Genomic DNA, 25,033 nt, shown 5'->3' with positions numbered 1-25,033 from the left:
TTTCATCCTGACCGACTGGCCACATGACAAAACTATCATTTATCCCAGAAAATATATTTAAAATGCTACATTGGAGCTGAATGCAGAATGGTTTATTAATCCCTCTGGATGAGTCATTGTTATGCTGGTAAACTGAGGCATTATTTACAAAAGTGGATACATTATCATCTGAGTCTTCCACCTTTTCCATTCAGGAGCTCATTTTTGTCAACTGGTTGATTGTTTTTGACCTGCCCTAGTCAGTACTCCTTTTGTTCATGTGATCTGTTATATGGAGGGTTGCTGGCAGGACGCGTGCAGTGGTTCAGTAATTTTGAGTGCTTTGGTGACCAGCCTAATAGTGTAATATTTGTGTCACTTACTGGATGGGTGCCAAGGCTACCTACTGTAAAAGTAACAGGTGGCTCTAGATGAACTTTGAACCTCTGCAGATAGTTAGAATATCACTGGTGCTCTCTGCACTTTGTTGAAATAATCCCATGCTTTATTGCCAAGAACAGTCAAATCCTGTGACCTCGATAGATTCAGACCAAGGGAAATTCCTGATCTTGCATCATCCTGCTAGTGACAGTATGAGAAAGCGGTGCTGCACTGAAGTCCAGAGCACAGGGGCAGATCTTACCTATGGGCAAAGTGGGTTGGGCTCACCTTAAATTTATCAGTCAGCCATTTTGTGTCTGCCTCCATTTTGTATGTCTACTGCCTTCCTCCGTTCCTTGCTGCTCTTGCCTGCAGCAGCTTTAAGGGCTGTGAGGGTGGGTGATGATAGCACAGAATAAATGGGAAAGCCCCAGATCTCTTAAAATATTAAGGCAGGAGCCAATAAGCATGCTCACTTTTGTTTTTGCAAAGTGGGCAGTCCTGGGACCACCCTATAAACCAGTCTGAGAGGAAGTAAGCTGATTGACTGCTCAGGCAGCTGATTGGAGTGCCCGGCGGGCGGCCTGTTGGTAAGTCTGATCTTCCTTGTGTTTGTTTGGAGGGGAGGAATGCAACCTCTGCTTTCTCTCCCTTGCTCTCTGACCTTATCTGTATGCAAAGCATTATGGCCAATTCCCAAACTAACATGCCATAAAACCTTGCAAAGAACTGCAAACTAATAATTGCAGAAGTGGCTATCCACGTGGGTGTGGTGTATGTAGAGAAGGAATGGATTCTGTTGGAGGGGAAATAATTTTAAAAATCCATTTTCTAGGCAGAGAGCTAACCAGTTTTTTCTCTGGATTGTGGCCAGTATCAGTAACAATATGTCCACTGTAGGTTATGGTTCATTGGGCAAGGTTTAAGGAGGTGGTCTCTTTTTCTTTCTTAAATTGTTGCTTGCTGGGATGGACACCCAGGCTAAGTGGTGGGCACCCAAGGTGGGCAGAGTGGCACCCAGCGGTTCAGCAGGCATGGAATAGGGAGAGTGTCCCCCCATGCATCTTTGCTTCCCATGGTGTCCTCAGAGTTACAGGAGGTGGTTCATAGCTGCAGCAAGCATAAAAAAACCTGTGATTTTTCTATTTACGTAATAGGCAGATCTGCCCTTGTAACTTCAGAATGCATTTTATTCTCCACTTTTGTAGCTAATCTCTGATTTATCTGTGGCTTATATAGATTTATTTACCTTTATATGCATATCCTGTACTTCCTCCAAGAAGCTCACGGTGGTGCACATGGTTATATTTATCCTGCCAACAGCCCAATGAGGAACATGATGCTGAAAGATAAGTGACTACCCCCAGAGTCACCCCATGAGTTTTGTGGCTGAATAGGGATTGGAACTTGTATTCCCCAGTCTAGTCCAGTCTAGCACACTGACCACTGTACCACTCTGGCTCAAGAGTTTTATTGTTAGCAGTAGTATTCATATTTTAAATAATCAGGCAGACAAAGCTGCCCTGGTGACTTCAGAATGCATTTACTCTCCATAGAAGCACCTTTTGTAGGTGGTCTGTGCTTGTGCTTCGATTCTGCTGTGTTAGATACAAATCTACACACTACTGTAGTCCTGTTAAGCACTATAAAGCATTTGATGTTTTTCACATTGCTCTGCATCTCTGCTGATGAGCAGTTGAGGTGTGTGTGTGTGTGTGTGTGTGTGTGTGTGTGTGTGTGTATTTTGATCCCACTCATTAGCTACAAATCTATACTTTGCCAGTTATTGCTGAGGCACCCTAGTCCTGGCTCCACCTCCACAGCTGCCTACAATTGGCTCCACCCATCACCTGCCCTGCCTAGCGCCCCCAGTCCCAGGCACTGCCCACACATCTTCCAGTTTATCACCCTAAGAATTGGAAACACTCCCAGAAAGAGAGAGCAGAGATTTTCTAGCGGCTGAATTCAGCAGCCAGAATGAGTTGCATGCTTAGAATACGCACCAGGAGCAACCAGCCTCTCCAGTTCTTGGGCTGTAATTCCATCACCTCCAGCCACTATTGTAGTCAGACAGCTGGAGAGCCTTGGGGGTGGTCACCCCGATATATGCAGTTCTGATTGCAGCATGTTGCCACATGATTCCGCAAGAGTCAACTGATCTTGCTCAGCTTGGACACAGGAGACTTGGTTCAAGTCCTAGCCCATGGGCTCACTGACTGTGGGCAATTTTGATGTGAAAAGCCGTTGCTTATATGTTTGTTTGTTTTTAATGCCAGAGTTATTCCCCCTTTATATATTTACAGAATTTATACCCCAGCTATCATTTCACCCGAAAAGCAGCTGGCAACAGATGCAGTAATAATGCATCCTTGTCCATCCCTGTCCACATGCTTCAGCAGCCCATAGGCCTCTGGATGGTGGCAGAGGCTACTGGGGTATGCTTCCTTTAACTTCGGCGATCGCTGGGCACCTGGCAGCAGGAGCAGTGGTGTTCTGGCAAGAAGAGGGATAGCAATTGTCCCACCCCTGTTCTGGCTGATGGTTGAGGCTAGACTGGTCTTCCCTTGCCGTGATTCTCTGGGAGGTGGGGGTGCAACTTCTCGATGGCTTTAGTTCTCTGGTGGCAGCAGCAGCGTATGCTTCCCTTTCTTCTGCAGTCACTGGGCAGCTCCTGTGGAGGCAGAAAGGTCCTGCAACTGACCACCGGTCAGTTCCTTGTGGTTAAACAATCTGCAAATGGTTCTGCAGTTACTGGAAAGCAAAACTGCTTACGTTAGCAGCCGGATCACATGGCCAGTAGAACTGCGATGCCTCCTCCCCCTCAGCTTAGTGCAGCTTGTGAACTTTAAAAGAAAATGCACACAAAGCCTATTGTCCCTGCTTGGAGCATGAAAAGGGAAGTAGGATTACACTGATTACAGAGGCAACTCTGGAGAAGTTCCCTCTCCAGTGGACATTTATGGGCCAGCCAAGGAAGGGTGTGCATGTATGCGAGCACACATGCGAGCCAGAGCTCTGGTACTGGATAGCCCAAGCCTAGCTATTCTCGGAGGAGGTAAGCCTGTGTCTGGACTGGGCCACTTCAGAATGTGTGTGCAGACTCATATGGTTGAATGTTCCTCCATACAAAAACATCACTGCCCTTTAAAAAGGCTAGCCTTGAACACTTCTCCCTGACATGTTAGTTTTGATGTACAAGGAATTTCCTTGTACAGAGGAGCATTCACTCATGAGTCTTCATCTGCAGCCTGAAGTGGTATAGTCTTAAACTGGCTTTAAAGGTAAAGTTTGCTGTCAAGTTGATTTCGACTCCTGGTGCCCACAGAGCCCTGTGGTTTTCTTTGGTAGAATTACAAGAGGGGTTTACCATTGCCTCCTCCCGTGCAGTATGAGATGATGCCTTTCAGCATCTTCCTATATCACTGCTGCCCGATATAGGTGTACCAGCGGGGATTTGAACCGGAAACCTTCTGCTTATTAGTCAAGCATTTCCCCACCTCGGAATTGGGTTTTATTATACAAGCGTTTCAGCCTCAAGCAATGAATGACACAGGAAACTTGTCAGAGTAACTGTGACTGTCTTGCCCTCAAGAGTAAGAGAACAAGTTCTCTACTTCTATGTAAAGAAAACGATCATTTCTCCCCTTAGTCTTCTCTTCTCTTTAGGTTAAACATTCCCAGTGCATTAGTCCATCCCTCAAGGATCTGGTTTCCAGACCTCTTACCTTCTTTGCTGCCCTCTCTAAAAACCCGTTCTAGTTTATCAGTGTCCTTAAAATGGGGTGTCCAGGTCTGACCAGTGCAGAATGGAACGATTACTGTGTGTGATCTGGACACAGTACCTCCGTTAATGCAGCCCAAGATTGCATTAGCTCTTTTAGCTGCTGCTTCACACTAGCTCATGTTCTCCAAGACACTTAGATCCTTGTTGCATGTGCTGCTGCTAAGCCATGTCTCTCTCCACCATCCCATACGTGTACATTTGATCTTAGATAAGATGAAATGCAGAGGCTTACATTGGTCTCTGAATTTCATCTTGTGTTTTGCCAAATGTTTGTGCCTCCTGAGTTTTGGATCTTTATTCTATCTTGGAATATATATCATGACCTAACTAAGAGGCCATGGATTTGAAGGACAGGTCCTGCCTACTGTCACATGTATTGTGACTGTATAGCTGGCTCAAGGCTGCTGCAATATGGCAAAAGTGGTGGGGCTATGGCAGACCCTGCCTGCTGTGTGTGAACTGGCCACATGGGTAGAAGCGAGCCCCAGAGGTAGCAGCAATCTCCCATTTGGGTAAGAGGAATTCCAGTTGAGCAATTGGATTCACTTTTGGATTGCTGTGCCCGCTTGAAGCCAGCAGCAAAGGAGGGCTGCTGAAATGTGGCCAGGCTCCAACTTCGGCAAGTCTCCATTTGCTGAGTTCCATAACAATTTTCCCTGCAGTTGATTTGCATGCTAAGTTTGTACATAGCAATTTGTAGAAAAGCTTTTGCAGGTACAATTCAGCTCCCCTTGCTCTGTCTTGTTCAGGTTTCCATGGACCAGGGCCAGCTTTGAGGTGTGTTGTAATCGTGTGTAAGCAATACCAGTTCTGCCTCTGTTCATGATCCTTGCCTGCCAAAAGGGGGGCACTTCAAAGCTACCTCCTCCATCCCCTGCCAAGTGATCTTGCCTATAGCCAAGGTGTGCATTTCAGTTTTGTGAGTGAGGGCTATAAATGCAGCACAGATAGTGAAAACAAACAAGTTGCATTTTGTTTGTTAGGGCAAAATAAGATACAGGGAAGTTATCTGGAAGGTATGCCAGAAACTTGATTTGGAGACAAAATATTGGATCAAGTGACTCCCTAGAACATGAAAGTGGACAACCTTGAGTGTTCATCAACCATCGCAGTATGCTCCCACTAGAGTAGATCTAAGAGCTGCAAAGTCCTTTTCTTCCTCTACCCCTGGCATGAGTATGGTAAAGGCTGATTTAAATTTGCAGTCTGATAATTGGAGATTTCTGCTGTGAGTTGACTGGGCCACATGGCAGGCCCAGAAAATCTCCAGAGGGTGTTGAGTCCCATTTGCTCCATCCATCCTGTTGGGTTTTTGAGATTCATGGAAAGTCAGACTGTTGGATTGGTCTCCACCTGGGAGAAACTTCATACAACCACCACACAGGTGGCTGGATGAGAGTATTAAAAGGCAGTTCTCCTGTAGCATCTGTAGTTTCTGATGCCGCTCTGTGATAGTGTCACAGCTCGCGTCTGCCTAAAATGGCTGTGGCTTTTTGTAGAAGCTGCAAGGCTTGCTTATTATCTGGAGAGCTCAATGCTAAACTCTTGGTGAATGGGAACTAAACACTGCTAGAAAGAGAAAAGCAGGCCTGTATTTCCATGGTAGCATTACATTATCAGCCTGCGTAGGAAGTGGTATTTTGAAACACTTGAAAAAGAGAGGAAAAATGCATCTATCTTTTCCTAAAGTGGGGTGTTCATTTGCCTAAATGCTGCCTAAGTTCAGGGGGTGGGGAGGATAGCAAGGTAAGGAACTCTGTCAAAGGCAGTCCCTGTGCTCTTGTAGAAACAAAAAGGGGAAGGGGTACTGAATATCCCAAATGCAAGACTTGACCAGTCCTAGGCACCAAGGAGCCATGCACCTAGATATTTAACTGTGGTGCCTCAACTAGGATATTCAGAGGTAGAGTTGCTTAATAAAATCTTTCTATTTGTTCCAGGCAGTCCTTTTTCTGTTCCAAGTATGCTACTTGTAATGGGGTGAAAGAGAAGCCCTTTTATCCTCCCTCTACAGTGTCCATCACTATTTCCAGTAATGTTTTCAGGTGTCCATTGTCTGGTTTATATTATATATCGAAAGAGAATTTGTCAAGGCCTGCCACTGAACTACAACCCCATCTTACAGCAGGAAGTGCTCACATGTATTCACCCATCCAAATGTAAACCAGGGCAGACCATGCTTAGCAAAGGGGACAAGTCATGCCTATTACTGCAAGACCAGCTTCCCCCACCTCCTACATGGCAGAGCTTGATGCAATGCAGAAACTCGATTTCTGGGTAGAAATGTGCATGGAACCAGCAGGGTGCACACACACCCCGCCACATTTCCCCTGCATTCACTTAAGAACTGTTCCAGTGGGGCGGCAGCGCACCTCCCTCCTGCCCCATCCACTCGTGTTACTTCCGGTCACCTCTGGTCTGAGGAGCAGATGGGGCGGCAGAGAGGTACCCTGCTGCCCCACTGGACTGGATTTTAATTAAGTGCCAGTGGGGGAAACACGGCGGGGAGTGGTGGTGGTGTAAGTGCAACCTCTCCCGCCCTTAAAGTTGTCCTCCCTCCGCCTTCGAACTTCCCGAATCGCGGATGTTCAAACCTGCTCATACGCCCCTAGAAGGGCCTCCAAACAGGTTTCATTGTACATCCCTAGTTCTGGGCCCCTTGTGGGGCTGTGGGGGACTCCTGGTTGTTCAGAAAGGAAGCACAGGTTTTGGCTTGATCAGCCAACGCAAGGAGCTCCCAAGCAGGCTGACTTAGGGTGTTGATTGCCTGAGCCAGCTGCTTCTCCGCATCCAAGCACTTGGCCTCACTGTGTGCCCAGCATCTTCCGAAGAGGAGCTTTTTGTTCGGCAACATCATGTCCACATATGATTCTGCTTAAGTGAATGCTCAGTTTTGATTAAATGTTCTTGCCTCCCCTCTTGGCTTTGACTTCTCTAATTTGATGGATTAGTTTGTCACAGTAGTGCTGCTGCTGGATCAAGCAAAAATGTTCTTCCCAAACAGACTTGTAAAGATGAGAAATAGACTCTTGTAATGGTCTTTTGCCTGAAAAGTAGCTGTCCTAAGAGTTTTGGCGTTTACATGATGAAAAAAGGACTTCCGGTTCTTTCTCATAACCAAAACCAGGTTGCTTCAAGCCATTGCATTCTTAAAGATTACCTTCATTTTGAACCACTTTCTTCTGCTGTGGCTCTGACTCAGTCAAAGCTTGGGAAACATGGATCTGGAAATGTTTAGGCCAGGATTTCTCAAGGATTTCTCACCTAGACCGCTACAGCGCTAACATTGGAGGACTTTGTATTTTTAAAAGGTTACTTTTGAAAGCTTCTAGAAGAATCTGCCAGCATCCTCCCTGCAAATGTAGGGTAGACCATGTGGTTGCTTCCCACCATCTTCCCCTCCTCACATTTCACACAGTGAGCTGGGTCTTGGGTTGGTGCTGCACTTTCTAGGCAATCCAGATGCCTCTAGGCTGCCCCCTGTGCATATCAGCTGTGGCACAGGTTACTTCAAGGAATGGGTTTCCTTCTTTCCTTGAAGGAGATCTGAGCAATGTGTACACGGTTCTCTCACCCCCCACCCCCATTTTATCTCCTCCCTCAAGAACCCTGTGAGGTAGTTCCAGCTGAGTGTGCGTCTGGCCCAAAGTACCCAGAGAGCTCTGTGGCCAGGGATTTGAACCCAGGTCTCCCCAGTCCTATTCTCTCAAGGTAGCTTAGCATGTTCAGCTCTTCTCTAGTTTATTGAGTGGCATCATAGGAGAGGAGAGCAGGTCTTGTGGTAGCAAGCGTGACTTGTCCCCTTAGCTAAGCAGGGTCTGTCCTGGTTGCATCTGAATGGGAGACTTGATGTGTGAGCACTGCAAGATATTCCCCTCAGGGGATGAAGCCACTCTGGGAAGAGCAGAAGGTTCCAAGTTCCCTCCCTGGCAGCATCTCCAAGATAGGGCTGAGAGAGATTCCTGCCTGCAACCTTGGAGAAGCCGCTGCTAGTCTGTGAAGACAATACTGAGCTAGATAGACCAATGGTCTGACTCAGTATATGGCAGTTTCCTATGTTCCTATTTCCTATTTGGAGAGGAGAGCTTGTCTTGTGGTAGCAAGCATGATTTGTTCCCTTAGCTGGATGCATATGAAAGGGAGACTAGAAGTGTGAGCACTATCAGATATTCCCCTCAGGGGACGGAGCCGCTGGGGAAGAGCAGAAGGTTCCAAGTTCCCTCCCTGGCTTCTCCAAGATAGGGCTGAGATAGACTCCTGCCTGTAACCTTGGATAAGCCGCTACTGAGCTAGATAGACCAATGGTCTGACTCAGTATATGGCAGCTTCCTGCGTTCCTAACTGTACTGCTGTAGCTGCAGATCTCTGAAACATCTGCTTGTTCCGTCCTCTGCTTCCCTCTTAAGTTGCAGCCCAATCCAGTTGAATGCTGGCAGTGCCAGAGGAGGGCTTTTCTCTAGGCACCATGTTAAAATGAGCCACCACCCACACACTGGTTCCTGGAGCACCTGTGCCAGGTGCTGCTTCTGGCTGCATCCTTGAGCCCACTTGTGTCCACTGCTGCGCTAACCAACTGCCTTGGCAGCTCCTGGGTGCTTTCTCTCCTCTCCATGCCACAATTAAATCTAGAATCCTTTGTGCTAATGAGCTGCTGGTACAATCTTAGCTGCACCTGGCTCAGCCTACTCAATAGGTAAACCCAATACACCTTGTCTCCTGCAGACTTAGAGCACCTGAGAATGCAGAATCAGCTGTGCTGGGGGAGGGGGGGTTGCAGCAGCATAGGTGAATGTGGAAGGGTTTCTCTACTCTGAGGGCAGGCATTCTCAAGCTTGCTCTTCTACAGAGTCACCTTGATAGTGGTCCTGTTTTCCTACTTTGAGAACTTTCTGTACCAGACGTCTAATGATTTGGGGGCCCCACACCACAAAACTGATGTGGCTTAAAGACTGTATGCCAAAATTCCGTCCATCCCGTCCCCCCCCCCCCCGCACCGGGGTTCACCTAGTGATAGACTGTTAACTGCCTACGGCTTTTAGATTGTGTTTTAGCTGTCATTGGATTAATGAATTAGTGTTATAGACCTCAATACAGGTAATACATTTAGGATGTTTAGTAAAAGGATCAGTTGTGACTGACTTGGTTCATAGATAAATTTGTTGGCCTATTAGCCATGCTAGCAAGATCACACAGCTATTTAACTCACTGTGCTAACTGAGCAAAGAGGCACCTTTTTAAAGTGGTGGTTCTCTTTATTTGAGCAGAGGGAAAGTCCTCCAGGGACTGTTGCTGGTGTCTTTATGTTTTTTTAGATTGTGAGCCCTCTGGAGATAGGGAGCCATTTTATTTATCTTTGTAAACAACTTTGAGAACTTTTGTTGAAAAACAGTATATAAATATCCGTTGTATTGTATTAACCCCTGCTAACTGAGCAAAGAGCACCTAAGGTAGACACCAGCAACAGCCCCTGGAGGGGTGCTGTGCTAGGGATGGATAGGGCCAGGGGTGTAGCAAGGTTGGAGTGGGCCCAGACACAAGATTTTAAAATGCCCCCCCCCCGGCTGAAGCTCAGCTCATGACGTAAAGAAATCTTAAATGGGGCTGAATAGTGGTAGCAAAAAGCACAGTAAAAGTTTTATATTTTTATAAAAGCTTTGATTGAAAAGCAGTGTATAAATAGTTGCAGCAAATACAACATCCATCTTCAGGGCAGTGTACCACAGAGTTCCAGATGCTGGGAGATACATATTCATGCTCTCCTCTGCCTTCCAGAACCACTGTGCTATCCCGATGCTGGGCTAGATGGAGCTTTAGTTTGGTCTCCTAAAATTCCCATCTCTGTTGACTTTGGGGATGTAAAAAGGACGAAGTTGCCATTGATCTGCTTATTTGCTTTGCCCTCTTTATCTATCGGGCTGGAGGTACTATGCAAATAGGGGCTGTCCCTTCTATACAAGAAGCTATACCTCTTGGCCCATTATCTTAATTACAGGGTAAAATATAGGTGTTGCATGTGACAATTTGCATTAAATGGCCTGTGCATCCTTTAGCAATGATGGGACTGTTAACCTTTGCACGTTTTTTTAAGATTTTAACACGGGTTGATGATAAGCTAGCTTATGTCTGCATAAATAGCTGTCGACTTTCTCCATGCAAACCTGATATATCTCCTGTCAGCATTTGGTGCCATGTGAGAGCCCACGTCAGGAGATTAAAAGGCTAGCCATGGCTAAAAATATAAGCCGGTAATGATAAACATTGAGCTTCAAGCCAATTGAATGTATGTGCAAATCCATGCTGTGTACAGTATCTCCTCATCCTCGTGACCAGAAGGAATTGCTGAGACCATCTGAGAGTGAGTTCCCTCTGCCCTCCCCAACATTCACGATTGCACCCAGTTCCTCTTTCCCACTCGTGAAGGGAATGTACACAATTGCAAGCAGGCTGTTGCCTTGGTGCAGTGCAGCCTTGAAGTTTGAAAATGAAAAAAGCCTTGTAAAAAATGCATTAACACAACACTAACAGGCTTTGCTTCAAAGTTTAGATTTTTTATTATGCAGAAAGCAATTGGTGAAGAACGAGGTGTAGTTTGTGGCTACCTCTTGTTTTTCTTAGAAAGCAACAGCATAGATTAACGCTTGCCCATGTGATTGAGTTTTAGGCATGTGAGTAACTTGCGGAAATACTCCTGTGTTGATATGTATTTTAAAAGGCAAGTGTCAGTAATGGTTATGGTCCTAGTCTGATGCTGGGTGAATACAGGGGTTGCAGCTGAGACTAAGGGAGAATCTTAGGCAGGTCTGTGTGTATTCCGTGTGGAAAAAATAAAATAGCATCGTATGCTAAGAGAAGCTGAATTCTGAGCACTGTATAAATCATGCAGATTGAATAAGTTTGCATGCTTTTCTTAAAGAAAAGGTATTGCAGTTTGTATTGGACTATGATGAGGGAGGCTTGGGTTAAGAACATAAGAACAGCCCTGCTGGATCAGGCACAAGGAGGCCCATCTAGTCCAGCATCCTGTTTCACACAGTGGCCCACCAGATGCCGCTGGAAGCCTACAGGCAGGAGTTGAGGGCATGCCTTCTCTCCTGCTGTTGCTCCCCTGCAACTGGTACTCAGAGGCATCCTCTGAGGCTGGAGGTGGCCTATAGCCCTCCAACTAGTAGCCGATGATAGACCTCTCCTCCATGAATCTGTCCAAGCCCCTCTCAAAGCCATCCAAGCTGGTGGCCATCACCACATCCCATGGCACGGAATTCCATAGATTAATTATGTGCTACATGAAAAATTACTTCCTCCTGACTTCGGGGTTCAAATCCTGATCAGCCGCAAAGCTGCCTACATGATTCTAGCTTCTCTCACAGGTTGTTGGGATATAGGGAGGGGCATATTGGCTGCCCTAAGCTTTTTAGTTTAAGTTGTATCATAGGAATATAGGATGCTGCCTTCTACCAACTCAGACCCTTGGTCCATCTAGCTCTGTATTGTCAACACAGACTGGCAGCAGCTTCTCCAAGATTGCAGGCAAGAGTGTCTCTCTGCCCTATTTTGGAGGTGTCAGGGAGGGAACTTGGAATACTCTGCATGCAATCATGCCGGTGCTCTTCCCAGAGCAGCCCCATCCCCTAAGGGGGGATATTTAACAGTGCTCACATGTAGTCTCCCATTCAAATGCAAACCAGGGCAGACCCTGCTTAACAAATGGAACCATTCATGCTTGCAACCACAAGACCAGCTCTCCTCTGATTTTGCTATTCATAGGCAAGGGCAAACTTATGCCCCTCAATCCCTGGAATTCCGATTCAGATTTCAGCCCATATCTTTCAAGCATGTTTTCATTGATATCGATACTATTGTATTGTTGTGTTCAATTTTGTAAGCCACCTTGAGTGCTTTTTAAAATGAAAAGGTAGACTATAATTTTAAAATTTTCTTAGCCATCAAGACTTTAAACTTGTTTTAAAAAGGGCTGATATTTCAGGAAGCTCAGTTCTGTGTCCACTACCCCCATTGTGCATTCCAAGTGTCAGGGGCAGCAACAGAGAAGTCTCATCCTCAAGTAGCCACCAGACAAGCCAGTGGCAACCGTAGATGTACCTCTTCAGAAGATCTCAATGGGCGATTGGGCTCATGGTGAAGAAGATGTTCTCTTAAAAATCTAGGCCCTAAGCAGTTTAGGGCTTTACAAGTAATTACCAGCACCTTGTATTTTGCTTAGAAACATATCGGCAGCTAGGGGTGAGTCCGAACCGGTCCGGCGGCCATTCTAAAGAATGGCCGAACTGCCGGACCGGTTCGGCCCTTGCTGGTTCGGGTCCAGGTGGGGGGCATTGCTTTAAGGGCGGGAGGGCTTGCTTACCCCTCCCGCCTCTTTGCCCCCTCCAGCGCCCGTATTTAACAGACTAACGGGGCGCTGGAAACCAGCTGCCCCCGCCCCCCCGCCGCGAGCAGATTTACCCCCAAAACTACCAATACCCCTGCCGCCGCCCGCCAGCCCTCCCTCCCTCCCTCCCTCCCAGCTGCCCACCCGAGTCCTCACCCTATGCTTTAGTAAAAAACGAGAGGAGCTACCGGACAGAGCTCCTCTCGCTAGGAAGGCCTGCTGCATACTGAAGGCGCTTTGCGCGCGCGCACATGCGCACGCCGCAAAGGATGCCGATCGCCGGAGGCCCAGTCTACCAGCCGGGAAAAGGCCGGATAGACCGGGCCTCCGGCGATCGGAGGCCCGGTCTACCTGGCCTTTTCCCGGCGGGTAGACCGGGCCTCCGGCGATCGGTGTCCTTTGCGGCGTGCGCATGTGCGCGCGCGCAAAGCGCCTTCAGTATGCAGCAGGCCTTCCTAGCGAGAGGAGCTCTGTCCGGTAGCTCCTCTCGTTTTTTACTAAAGCATAGGGTGAGGACTCGGGTGGGCAGCTGGGAGGGAGGGAGGGAGGGAGGGCTGGCGGGCGGCGGCAGGGGTATTGGTAGTTTTGGGGGTAAATCTGCTCGCGGCGGGGGGGGGCGGGGGCAGCTGGTTTCCAGCGCCCCGTTAGTCTGTTAAATACGGGCGCTGGAGGGGGCAAAGAGGCGGGAGGGGTAAGCAAGCCCTCCCCGCCCTTAAAGAAAGGCCCCCCTTCGGTGCCGGTCCGGACTGCTCCGGACCGTGCACATCCCTATCGGCAGCCAGTGTAGCTCTTCCAACACAGGAGTAATATGGTCTCTCAGAGATGACCCAGAGACCAACCTGGCTGCCACATTCTGTACCAACTGCAGCCTCCAGACTATGTACAAAGGCAGCCCCGCATAGAGCACATTGCAGAATTCCAGTCTGGAGGTTACCAGCATTCTGAGGTCGTTCTTCTCAAGAAATGGATGCAGCTTGCATATCAGCCAAAGCTGATAGAAAGCACCTCTGGCCACCACCTCAACCTGGGACACAAGGGAGAGGTCCGGATCCAGAAGCACACCCAGACTACAGTCATGAAGATGCAGAAGGTGTGTTGCTCCTCTGTTGTTCCCGTAAGGGTTAGGGGAATAGGTTTTTGTTCCCCTAAGGGAGTAATAGAGAAGGCCTATGTCTTGCTCTAAGAACCAAGGTTGAGTATAAGATTTTCTGATATGATGCTCCAGAAAAGAGATTCACCAATATATTATGTGATAAAGTTGACAGATCCACGGCACACCTGGAAACCTTTTGTCTTAAGTTTGGGATGGCAAATACCTTTTCTCTCTCAACTCCTAGTTAGATCATCTTGCTTGAAGCCCTGCATAGCTTCTTAGAAAGTGAGTGGTTCACTCTTGCCTCCTTGATATCAACCATCCCCTTCCTTAGCTCTTTTGAGGAGATAATTAAGCTTTTCCTGCAGCTCTCAGAAGTTCTCTTTGTATGGGCAGGGGATCAAGTCTCTTCCATGAGTACAGCTGGTTCCATCTTCTCTCGACTTCAAGTTTGCATGGTTGAGTTCTTAGCTGCATGTTACATACTGATCACAATCTTGCCCATGTCTTGCCAGAAGTTGGGCTGTGTCCATCTCACCATGCCCCCTTTCAACTGGACATAGAACTCGGGGAAGTAGAAAGTGCTGAGGCAAGACTGGCCAATTTCCTCTTTTTTCAAGAAGTGGAATGTTACATGCACCAGGTTCTTCCATGTTAAAAAGTACAACCTGCTACCTATGCAATTATTATTTATATTTATTATTTAATTTGTTTGATTTTTAGACCACCGTTACAGAATAGCTCAGGGTGGTTCACAAATATCATAAATCAGTTAAAACCGATCAATGATCGGGAATGAAAATTTTAAAATACAACAAAACAGCTTTAAAAAACAATAATAAAACAATTCAAAACCTTATAAAAACCTGATAATTAAAAACCCTTTAAAACATTTTTAAAACCCTGGAAGGCTAGGCTAACATTCCAATACATACTGCACATGTGTAGCCAAAGGATTCCTACCTACAGCAGCTCTGTATTCATGCCTACAGCAGTTCTGCTCCTGCTTCTGAAGTGCATGTGGCAGTGGGGGGAATTTTTGCTTGTCCTCTTCTTCCTGTGCTATACGCAAATATGTCTCCAAGGGTTGTGCAATCCTCAGGGACATATCTGTGCATTGCACAGAGTACTTCCAGGGGAAAGGAAGATGTGCAGGGGGAAATCACCCCTCCCCTGCACATCAGCACCTGCACTTCAGAGTCATAGCAGTCTTGCTTCCCAGTACAGATCTACAGCTTACTGAATGTATGTACAAATCCAGTGTTGGATGTCTGTACTTTACAGACAGTAGATAAATACAAATATGAATACAACAAATATTTATGTGCTGCTTTTCCCAAAGTGGTTTACATAGCTATAAATAAAATGGTTCCCTGTCCCCAAAGGGCTTGCAGTCTAAAAAAAAAACAACCCTTAGATTGACGCCAGCAACAGCCACTGGAGCGATGCTGTGCTGGGGATGGATAGGGCCAGTTGCTCTCCCCTGCTAAATAGATAATCACCACTTCAAAAAGGTTCCTATTTGCTCAGTTAGCATGTTAGTTCAGGTTTTAAAATGGGGGGGGGGCATCTGCAATCAATGTTTTCTAAGATGTTAATGTATCCTGTCTCCCCACGGCTGGGGCCACCGAGTCTTCCAGTGATGCCAGTTTGTTTCCTAGCTGCCCTTTTCTCATGCCCTCTATACCTTCTTTCATTCTGTCTTTGTACTTTGCCAGTTACTTATCTGATGGAGAGGCTACAGACAGGCTACGGCAGGAAGCAGAAAGGAAATGACTCAGTTTTTAGGAAAAAGTGTTTGGGATTAGGAATTACTAACTTGATGGATGCCAAAGACAGTATTTAATACATATGAGAATGTAGTGGGAGGAGAATTAAAACAGTATCAAAAGCTAGGTGGTCCATTGACTCTGCTTAGTAGATGAGATTTGCATCAATAGAGCTCTTACTAGGAAAAAAGTTGTCTAACTTTAACTATGGCTTACTCTTAACTGTGGTTAATGACTGACTGATGGTAAAGAATTGGAAGAGGTAGGAGGGAGTGCACAATCGTACAGCCTGGTCCTTTAACCATGGTTGAGGGCTGCAGAATGTTATGTCTGCACTGGCACTTAGTTCTGTTGCTCCATAAAATGTGCTACCTTGACACACAATGTTAAATATGTCTTGCAGATGGAAGGTAAAACTTGGTGTTTAGGTTGTCTTCAGAGGCTGATGTCCTAACACACACTGTGCATGTACAACCGAAGGATGCACACATGCAGTGGATCTCCTCCCACTTCTGGTGTGCAGGTGCACCTGGGGTGATTTTTCGTGGGGGTTTGAAGAGTGATTTCTCCCTGATCTTCCCATCCCCTGGAAGCTCTCTGTGAAATGCACAGATACTTCCCTGAAGGTTGCACAAGCCTTAGAAATATTTGCATATTGCACAGGGAGAAGGGGAGATGAGCAAAAATTTCTCGCCGCAAGTACAAGCACCTGTGCTGCAAGCGCTGTGGGCATGCATCCTTGGGCTGCATATGTGCAATGTATATTAGGATGTCAGCCTGAGTGTTTATTTAACTCAGTGTTAGCAATAGCAATAGCACTTACATTTATATACCGCTCTATAGCTGGAAGCTCTCTAAGCGCTTTACAATGATTTAGCATATTGCCCCAAACATTTTTGGGTACTCATTTTACCGACCTCGGAAGGATGGAAGGCTGAGTCAACCTTGAGCCCTGGTCAGGATCGATCTTGCAACCTTCTGGTTACAGAACAGCAGCTTTACCACTGCGCCAGCAGGGGCTCATGTGTTCACAGCATCCTTGTAAGGTAGTTCAGTACTGGACCTGTGCAGCTGAGACAGTGGCTTGCCTTTAGGCCTCCTTGTGAGGTTATGGCTGGGAACCCCTTGGCACTTGCATATGCATATGCACCTTTCATATGCTAAAGTGTACACAATTTCATATGGACTGTGCACATTTTAGCACTTCCATATGCACTTTTCAACATCTCACACTATTTGTGCACCTGGGTAAACATTGTTAATGCATAGGTGGTGGTGGTGGGGCGGCGAAGAAAGTGAAGGAAAGCCATTTGTCGCTTGATTTTACGTTCTTGCCACACTGCCTTGCAAACGAGGGCAACAAGAGAGCACTTCTAGTGCCATGTGTGAAAATGTCCGTAAGCTTTGTTCCTTGTCCTGTTGCAGAATATTTTGTTGTGTATCTGGATTTCTAGGTATGCCAGCTAGATAAATCACAAGTCCGTGGCTTGTGTCCAAGTAAAGGCCACAATGGCTGAGCAGCTAGTACTTTGCCAGATGCTTGTATTGCTTATTTCTAAAGGAGCTGGTTTTGTGCTTCTGTTTTTGTAAATAGTGCATTTGGTACTTCTGCTTTTTCAGAATTGGGGGCTGGGCAAAGCTACCAGGGCTGATTTATCAGCCTCTGTCCTCTAGTACAAAACCAAACATGAGCTTAATCCAGCTGCTACTGATTTTTTTTTTCTGTGCTCGTAGCAGCATTGATTAATTGTAATCTGATCTAATATTAGTAACGGCCTGAGACATACGGTTTGTTAGAGCAACCCCGTTTATTCAGATCTCTCCTTGAATTCATAAAATTGCTTCCTATTTTAGACAACGCCTGGAGTGCTGGTGTATGCAGAATTTCTGGTGTATTGCTAGAAGCATACATTGCTCTTTACAGCAAAATATTGTGTTGCTTGAAGTAAAAAGTCATGACACCTTTTGGAAACCTAATGCGATGGAATAATTGTCAATCATGTCTTTAGTTTAGAAGTCCTTGTTTTAATGTACTGTGAATTGAAATACATACACATCTGGAAACATAATTATTTCAGTGCAGCATTTATTTATTTAGAACATTTATGCACTGCTTCTCAACAAAAAGTTCTCAAAGTGGCTCACAAAGAAATAAGGAGGCTGGTTCTGTGTTCCCAGAGGGCTCACAATCTAAAAAAGAAACCCGAGGGAGATGCCAGAAACAGCCACTGGGAAGGACACTGCTGGGTTGGAGGAGGACAATTGCTCTCCTCAAATACGAAGGGAAAAGGAAAGATCGTGCTGTCAAATCGGTGAACCATCCCTTTAAAGATGCCCCTTTGCCCGGTTAGCAGGGGTAGGTGGGCTTCTTTGTTCTTCTGCCTTTCTCTCCTCCCACCTTTCTTAGTTCATTCTTCCAGAGAGTATTTATTATTTATTTATTTATTCATTCATTCATTCAACATATTTTTATACCTCCCCAAACTCACGTCTATGGACGTAGACCATTTCATGCACTGAGGGACCAATTGGTGTAACAGAGGAGATTAGAACCATCAGATTTCTTGCTGTGCTGTAAATGTATTTCCCTATTGCAAAGCATCCAAAGGGCAATGTGTGGTGAAGTCTGACTCTGGGATCAAGAGGAGGTGGGTGCCGACACATTGGTCATATTCCCAGCCACTGTAGAAGCCCTTAATGGCCAAGGACTGAAGTGTTGTCAGAACTGAAAGTGCCCAGTCTCCCATTGCATGGGAGAGCACTTCTGCTACCCAGTAGCTGACAGTTCAGTTCCCCTCCTTTTCTTGGCATGCTGTTTGAGAAGACAATTAAAATTGAAAGGGCCCTGAATAGTTAGGGGCCCTTGCTTCCTTTGGTCTTGCTTCTGCTTAATTTCATAAGTAATTGTAAAGAACAGCATTGTCACAATCCCGACAGGTTTTAGCAATGAACATGTCTGAATTCAGAAGCCTGCCAATAGCCCTCTGGCTAAGTTTCTCTTGACTCATTCAAGACAGTGATCAGGCCAAGGGCCAGACACATGCAGGCTTGTCCCTGCATAAGATGTACAGAGGTGGTGCAAGCAATGACTGTGATGCAGAATAGTGAGGCATAGAGTATGGCTCCTTAAGACTCCTTAAGGACTCCCCCTTGATGAGGACTTTTATACATTTGAGTTCCTGATTCTGTTAGCCGCTTCCTTGCTCTCTGCTTTGCTTCTGTACCCTCTGCATGCACAGTCTGAGATTGGGCTCCTGTTTCCCCCTGCTCTGCTACCCTTGCCATTCTGTGTGGTGAAGTGTGACATTCCCATCCTCCCTCAGAGTGAGGGTGGCAGTATGTGGGGCAGTACATTTGCCAAGGACACTGGCCCAGCTGTTGGTGTTCAGGAGGCAGAAGTATTTTGTGCCGTGACTTGATTGGATTGAATCCCATGCTACATCTGGGGAAATGATCCCTATAGCCATTGGGCATCTCCAACAGGATTCGTAGCATGGGCTTAGTGTCTTGAGGACTTACTCTAAATGGGAAAAGCTGGGACAGGGAAGCTCCTGGAGGCTTACATATATAGAAGGTCATGAACCAGAGTGTTGGATGTTTCTGCTTGTGAGCATCAGTGCCCAATTTGCCCGGCCTGGGAGACAAGTAGAGGCCCTCAGCTCTAAATGCATTGCAGCTACTATCGGAGCTCTAGAGATTTTGTTCTGCAGCTCCCTTTATGTGCTTACTGCACATCAGCTGCTGTTTTGAAACTGGGTCAGCTGCGTGTGCACTGCAGCATTTTGCTCGATGTTTTGGCAGAACTGAGTGTCTGTGCAGGAATGCCCACGCTTCCCTTTGCCTCACTCTCGGGCAGGGGGAATGCTTAACGCATTGCATAAGAGGGCCATTATCATACTGGCCTGGGGCCTTTCGACTTGGTTTGCCACTGTACCTGGGGCTTGGTTGGTTTTGTTCAGCTACAGTGCTTATATTTCATGTTCTTGTCCATGCTCTCCCATATCTTTGTCCAAAACCCGTCAGCGAATTGAGGGTTGGGAGGTAGTGGGGGGAAGAACTACTTGATTTGTAACATATAACCTTGGGAAAGAACATCATAAAGATTGATTGTTTGGTATGATATGGGAATGAGGACATTACAAGAAGCCTGTTTAGCCTGTTCATTCTTACACCTCGTTCTTCTCTGAAGCAGCTCAGAGCTGCTTACAGATGACTCCCAAGTGGTCTCCCATCCAAGCAGTTGACAGTGCCAGACCCCCCTTATTCTGTGCTTAGAGGCCATCCTCTGGAGCTACCTAAATCTAATTGGAAGCTTTAGACTTGGATCTTTGAAAGGCTGCCTGTAAGGGCCTTGCCACAAGGACCTAAGCTTGGCCACCATCTGATGTGTTCTGCAGGTCTGCACGAGCAGAATCCCCCCCCCCCCCCCGAACCTGGCTCCCGTTTGCAATGGCAGTTTACCGTTGGGTGTGCAATATAGTCTTTGCACCTGGCCATCATTAAAGCCTGAAATTGCTGCTGCTTTGCCCTGGGTCTCAAGCTTGCCGGGCTCTGACCTTGTGTGGAAATAGTTGGACAGAGTGCTGCTCTCACGGCAATATTCTCCTTCTCTTGTTCATTGTGGCTATAGAAGTTAATTTTCTTACACTTCCCCCACTCTGTGTGGAGTAAAAGAGCACCCTGCTCCTTGGCAAGATGGTGTAGATAACCAAGCTACCACAGGAAGCTCACCTCAGGATATTTAGGTCATCTGTGTGGAACTCCTTACAGACTGAGGGATGGAGTTAGAGCAGTGATTCTCAAACTTGGGTCCTCAGGTGTTATTGGACTTCAACTCCCATAATCCTCAAGCAAAGGCCATTGAGGCTGGGGATTATGGGAGTTGAAGTCCAATAACACCTGAAGACCCAAGTTTGAGAATCCCTGAGTTAGAGGAAAGCAGTATTTTGGTCCTCATTGAAGTCCTTGTGAGCTGCACAGAAGTACTGGATTATTGGAAATGATTTAGGATCAAACTGCTGCCATTGGGAAAGGTGCACATTAATCAGCCAGTAGCTATTGGTCATGATGGCTATATGGAACCTCAAGGTCCAGAGACAGAATAGCAATTCCTAAATGACAATCAGGTGGTTGACTTTGTGCCTTCTTATGGGTGTCTTGGAGGCACGGTGAGAAGCAGAATGCTGGATTAGACAAATCTTTCGTCCGATCCCACAGGGCTGCTCTCAAACAGTTTGAATGTCTGCCTTCATTTAAAAAGCGAGTTTCTAGCCCCTAATGTTTGCAAATGAAAAAATGTGGAAGTTCTGGCTGAGTAGAACTGCAATAGGCCTCCAGCAATTAGGCCTTGCGCATTAAGTGCTTTGCACAGAACTCTGACCTTTGCCACCCCAAACCCTTCCACCAGGTTTTCATGATTTCCATTGTCTCATTCCATTCCATCTTTGCAAAAAACAAAACCTGATTCTCTGAATATCTGCTTGAGTGGGTCAATTAAGCAGGTATTTATCATTTTCAGGGCTTTGCCTTTTCAGCAAAAGAGCCAAGTCAATCTTGTTTTGCTTCTTCTTGACCCCCTGCCCTCAGTTCACCCTCTTACCATGAGAACAGAGGGTGCCTGGTGGTTGCTACAGCAAGTTTCCCCACTTCCTTTTTATTACTGCAAGCCTGTCCCAAATCCCAAAGCAAATATAAGCTGCTCCTTCTGAATCATCACATAAAACCAAGAAAGAGAAAACGGTTCCGTGAGCAATTCTAGAAGACTTTCAGAAGATACTGCATAGGATTGCAATGCATCACTTATACCGATGGGACTGGGTAAAAAAAGGCAGCCTGGCTTTTAAAACAGGCTTATGTAGGTCACCTGCCTAATCATACTGCATGGTAGTTAGTCATGTCTTGAAAGTACAGAGGTAATTAAGTCTTTGGTACTTATTGCCTAAAAGTTCTTAAAAAATCTTTGCACATAATGGTGACTTGTGGAACTTCAGCTGTAGAAAGCAGACACTACTTCTTTTGAAAACTAGCAATCATCTTCTCTGTTTCTAAACAGGGTCCAACTAATGAGCGCCTCTTAGTCAAGGTGGTTGAGTGTACTGGTGCCTGAGCTGTAGACTAGCCAAGTGGCAAAATCTGACCTCCATGTTCAGTGTCAGTATTAAAATAATACTGAATAATATTTCAGTAAATACCAGGTGCTGGTGGCAAACAGGGCTGTTGTGTTTGTGTCAGGCGTGTGAGCTTCCTGGGGACCCCTGGCTGTCTACTGTTAGAAGGCTGGACAAGTTGGACTCTTGGTCTGGTTCCAGCAAAGCTCTTGCATCATGAATGATCTGGAGTTCCCTTTGTGGTTGTGGATAGGAGGTCTGATAGGCCAGCTCCTCCTGTGCTATCCAAGAATGATGGCCAGTGTTGGTGACTGGAGGAGTGCTGGCTACTTTGCATACTTCCATCAGAACACACAGCTTCCTGATCCTTCAGTCTTTAACACAAGTTAATTTCATTACTCAAAGTTAACTTCTTTTTTAAAAAAGTGATAGGTTATTGGAGGCATGCACCCCTTGCAATGGAAAGCAAAATAAGCCAGATGTCCTCTTGATAGAATCTCTTCTTTTTCCTTCCTCTGTCAGGAAAATAAACATTTTAAGAATGGGAGGATCTGCTAGTAATAAAACATGATAGCGTGGTGTAGAACTAGAGATGTGACCCCAGAAGATTGGCTCAGATCCTTGAAAAAGCTATTCAACTGACAAAGTACAACCTTATCTGCTTCCAGGACATCCAGAGCTAGTCTTAATCCCTGACTGTCTGGAAAATGAAAATGAGTTCATTCACTTGTCTTGGGATATAATACGCTGTTTATTAACCTAGTGAATGTGGGAAATAGACCTGGGCTCTTAGCATGGGTTGGGGTTCAAAAATGACAATATATTTCAAAATGTGCAAGTAATATGTAAACAACAACAAAACTAATCCAGGGGTGCACAACTCAAATGCCCTGGTGGGCTGGAGCCAATCATGGCCGGGGGGGGTGTTAATATGTAAAAAACATATTACATTTCATATGTATTTTATTACATATAAAATGTAATGCACTCTTTGTGGAACTGCCTTTGTGTAGTCCAGAAATTACATATGGTACAGAATATGGTAACCAGATTGGTCTCTGGGACAACCCGAAGGGACCACATAACACCAATTTTGAAAGAACTGCACTGGTTGCCGATAAGTTTCTGAATACTGGTTATTACCTATAAAGTCCTCAGTGGTTTGAGTCCAAGGTATTTAAGAGGGCGCCTTCTCTCTCCACTTTGCAGAGGCTGCTGCCAGGTACCGACAGGGTGAAGTGCGGTGCATTTAAAAGCAATCATGGACCGCTTCCACTGCCGCTCCTAACGTGACGGGTGGTTGGAGAGACAGCAGCAGGGCCTGTGGGAGCTCAGGGCAATCACCCTGGTCGCCCCATCCAAAGGATGGCAATGTCCTCTGATTCCAACCCTCTGCCTCCTCACTTTCATTAACAGTTTTATTAATTTTAATGTTATATATATATATGTGTGTGTGTGTGTGTGTGTGTGTGTGTGTGTGTGTATACACACATACACACACTGCCTGATGTGTATCTCTAGGTGGTGTACACAAATATAAAATAATAAACACAATTATCAATTTCACAGAATAAAAAAATCAAAACAATTTCATGGGATAAAGAGAATTAAACATTTTAAAATTAATTCCAGTTAAAGAACTGAGGGCAGGTGTTTCTTGAGTGTCTTCCTAAAAGGAATCTGAGGTGGAGATGCTTTTATTTTGACAAGGAGCGTATCCCAAAACCCTGGGCAAGCCACAGAGAAGGCCCAGTCCTGAGTCCTGACCAAACGAGCCAGTGACAACAGTAACCAGACCTATCAAGATCTTAATAGGTGACAGGGTTCATGACAAAGGTGCTCTCTTAAGTATCCTGGACCCAGGCCATTAAGGGCTTTATAGGTAATAACCAGCACTTTGTATTTCACGCGGAAACTAATCGTCAGCCCGTGCAGTTCTTTCAAAATCAGTGTCATGTGTTCCCTTCAGGTTGTCCCAGAGACCAGCCTGGCTGCCACTTTCTGAACCAATTGTAGATTCCAACTATGTACTGTTTTGGATCCTGCTCAAGCTGAATCAGGAAGGCCACACTCTGAACACAGGTGTGCAGACACTAACATGATACTGCTGTCCAGAACAAGACCCATTCCACACACAGATGGGGGAGGGGGGGAACACTGAATGTAAGAATCTATGCTTTTTTAGCCCTAACTATTCATAATCTGAGACAGGAACACACTGCAGAGTTTCTATTAGGGGTCTTGAACTGCCACTCTCTCGCAGAAGTTGGCCTGCAACTCCCATCAGTCCTGGTTACTGGTCATTGTGATTGAGGGTGATGTAGTCCAACAGCTAGATGGCCACAGACTCTGATTTAAATAGTTGGATGGCATAATAGGACTCCAAAACATGGGCTCAGTAGGTAAAATATGGTGACACATCTACATAGGAAGCTGCCTAATACAGAGTCAGACCATCTAGCTCAGTATTGTCTACACCAGTGATTCTCAACGTTGGGTCCCCAGATATTCTTGGACTTCAGCTCCCATAATCCCCAGCCCCAGTGGCCTTTGGTTGGGGATTATGGGAGTTGAAGTCCAATAACACCTGGGGACCCAATGTTGAGAATCCCTGGTCTACACAGACAGGCAGTGGCTTCTCCAAGGTTGCAGGCAGGAGTCTCTCTCAGTGCTGCCTTGGAGGGAACTTGGAACCTTATGCATACAAGCTTGAAGGTGCTCTTCCCAGAGTGGGCCCATCCCCTAAGGGGAATATCTTACTTTGCTCACTCATGTAGTCACCCATTCAAATGCAAACCAGAGCAGACCCTGCTTTGCTACCACAAGACCATCTAGAATATTTAACCTCAAATGTCTGATTCTCTCCCCTACCACCCTTGGTTCACTTGTGCACAAAAGAATATTTAACTTCTTGTGGGAGTATGTATGTTAGATGATCATGGATTTATTTGAAAAGGTAATTGTACAGTAGATCATAACATGCTTGTATTAAAGTTGCTTAAAATGCAATTTAAATTTAAATTAGAATTTGAAATAATATGGTTGAGATCTAAACTAGATTTTTTTACCTTATAAATGATCCAGTCTTTGCAGCTGCAACAGTTATAGGCTCCTCGTGTACTTCGTGTATGTTTAGGCTTGGTTAGAAGTTGCTGTGTGAACCAGTCCTTAGTGTAGTTATCCCAGTCAAAAGTAGGAGTGTAAGGGTTGCTGGTATTGGAGGTATTGGTGGCAGGGGGTGGGGACACTTAAGAGTTAGGAGAGAGCACAAGTAATCATTTGACACAGCCCCACTTGCTTTTAAGAACTAGATCCAGAAACAAAATGGAAACTCAGTAGACCAAGTGGACAGCTTTTTGTTTTTAGAACTGACTTTCTCTCTGTCTGGTACATGGTCTCACTGCTTTGCCGGGATTAAATGTAAAGCAGCACTTGTAGCAAATCCTGCTGAGGTTCGTTAATACGTGGAAATAATTGGGTGAAGCAAACTGTCAGAGTTTAAAGCGGTGATTTTTAAATGATGAAATTGTGTGG

The 25,033-nt window shown here is 45.9% G+C and overlaps 1 protein-coding gene across 7 annotated transcripts in view; it reads left to right on the top strand.

The window, feature by feature from the left end:
• SLC45A4 (solute carrier family 45 member 4) overlaps positions 1–25,033 on the top strand; it is a 204,481-nt gene that overhangs the window by 91,812 nt on the left and 87,636 nt on the right. Inside the window, exon 2 of one of the 7 annotated variants that reach the window (XM_053243754.1) lies at positions 853–950. The exons of the other annotated variants lie outside the window; for them this stretch is intronic. The gene's annotated coding sequence lies outside the window, so the exon portion shown is untranslated. The remainder of the gene's footprint in view (positions 1–852; positions 951–25,033) is intronic. 7 annotated transcript variants of the gene reach the window in all.

The sequence above is a fragment of the Hemicordylus capensis genome, chromosome 4 (genome assembly GCF_027244095.1).
Source record: "Hemicordylus capensis ecotype Gifberg chromosome 4, rHemCap1.1.pri, whole genome shotgun sequence".
In the NCBI taxonomy this organism is placed as follows: domain Eukaryota; kingdom Metazoa; phylum Chordata; class Lepidosauria; order Squamata; family Cordylidae; genus Hemicordylus; species Hemicordylus capensis.
Note: the sequence above shows the minus strand (reverse complement) of the source record. Positions and strands in the feature narration are given on the sequence as shown.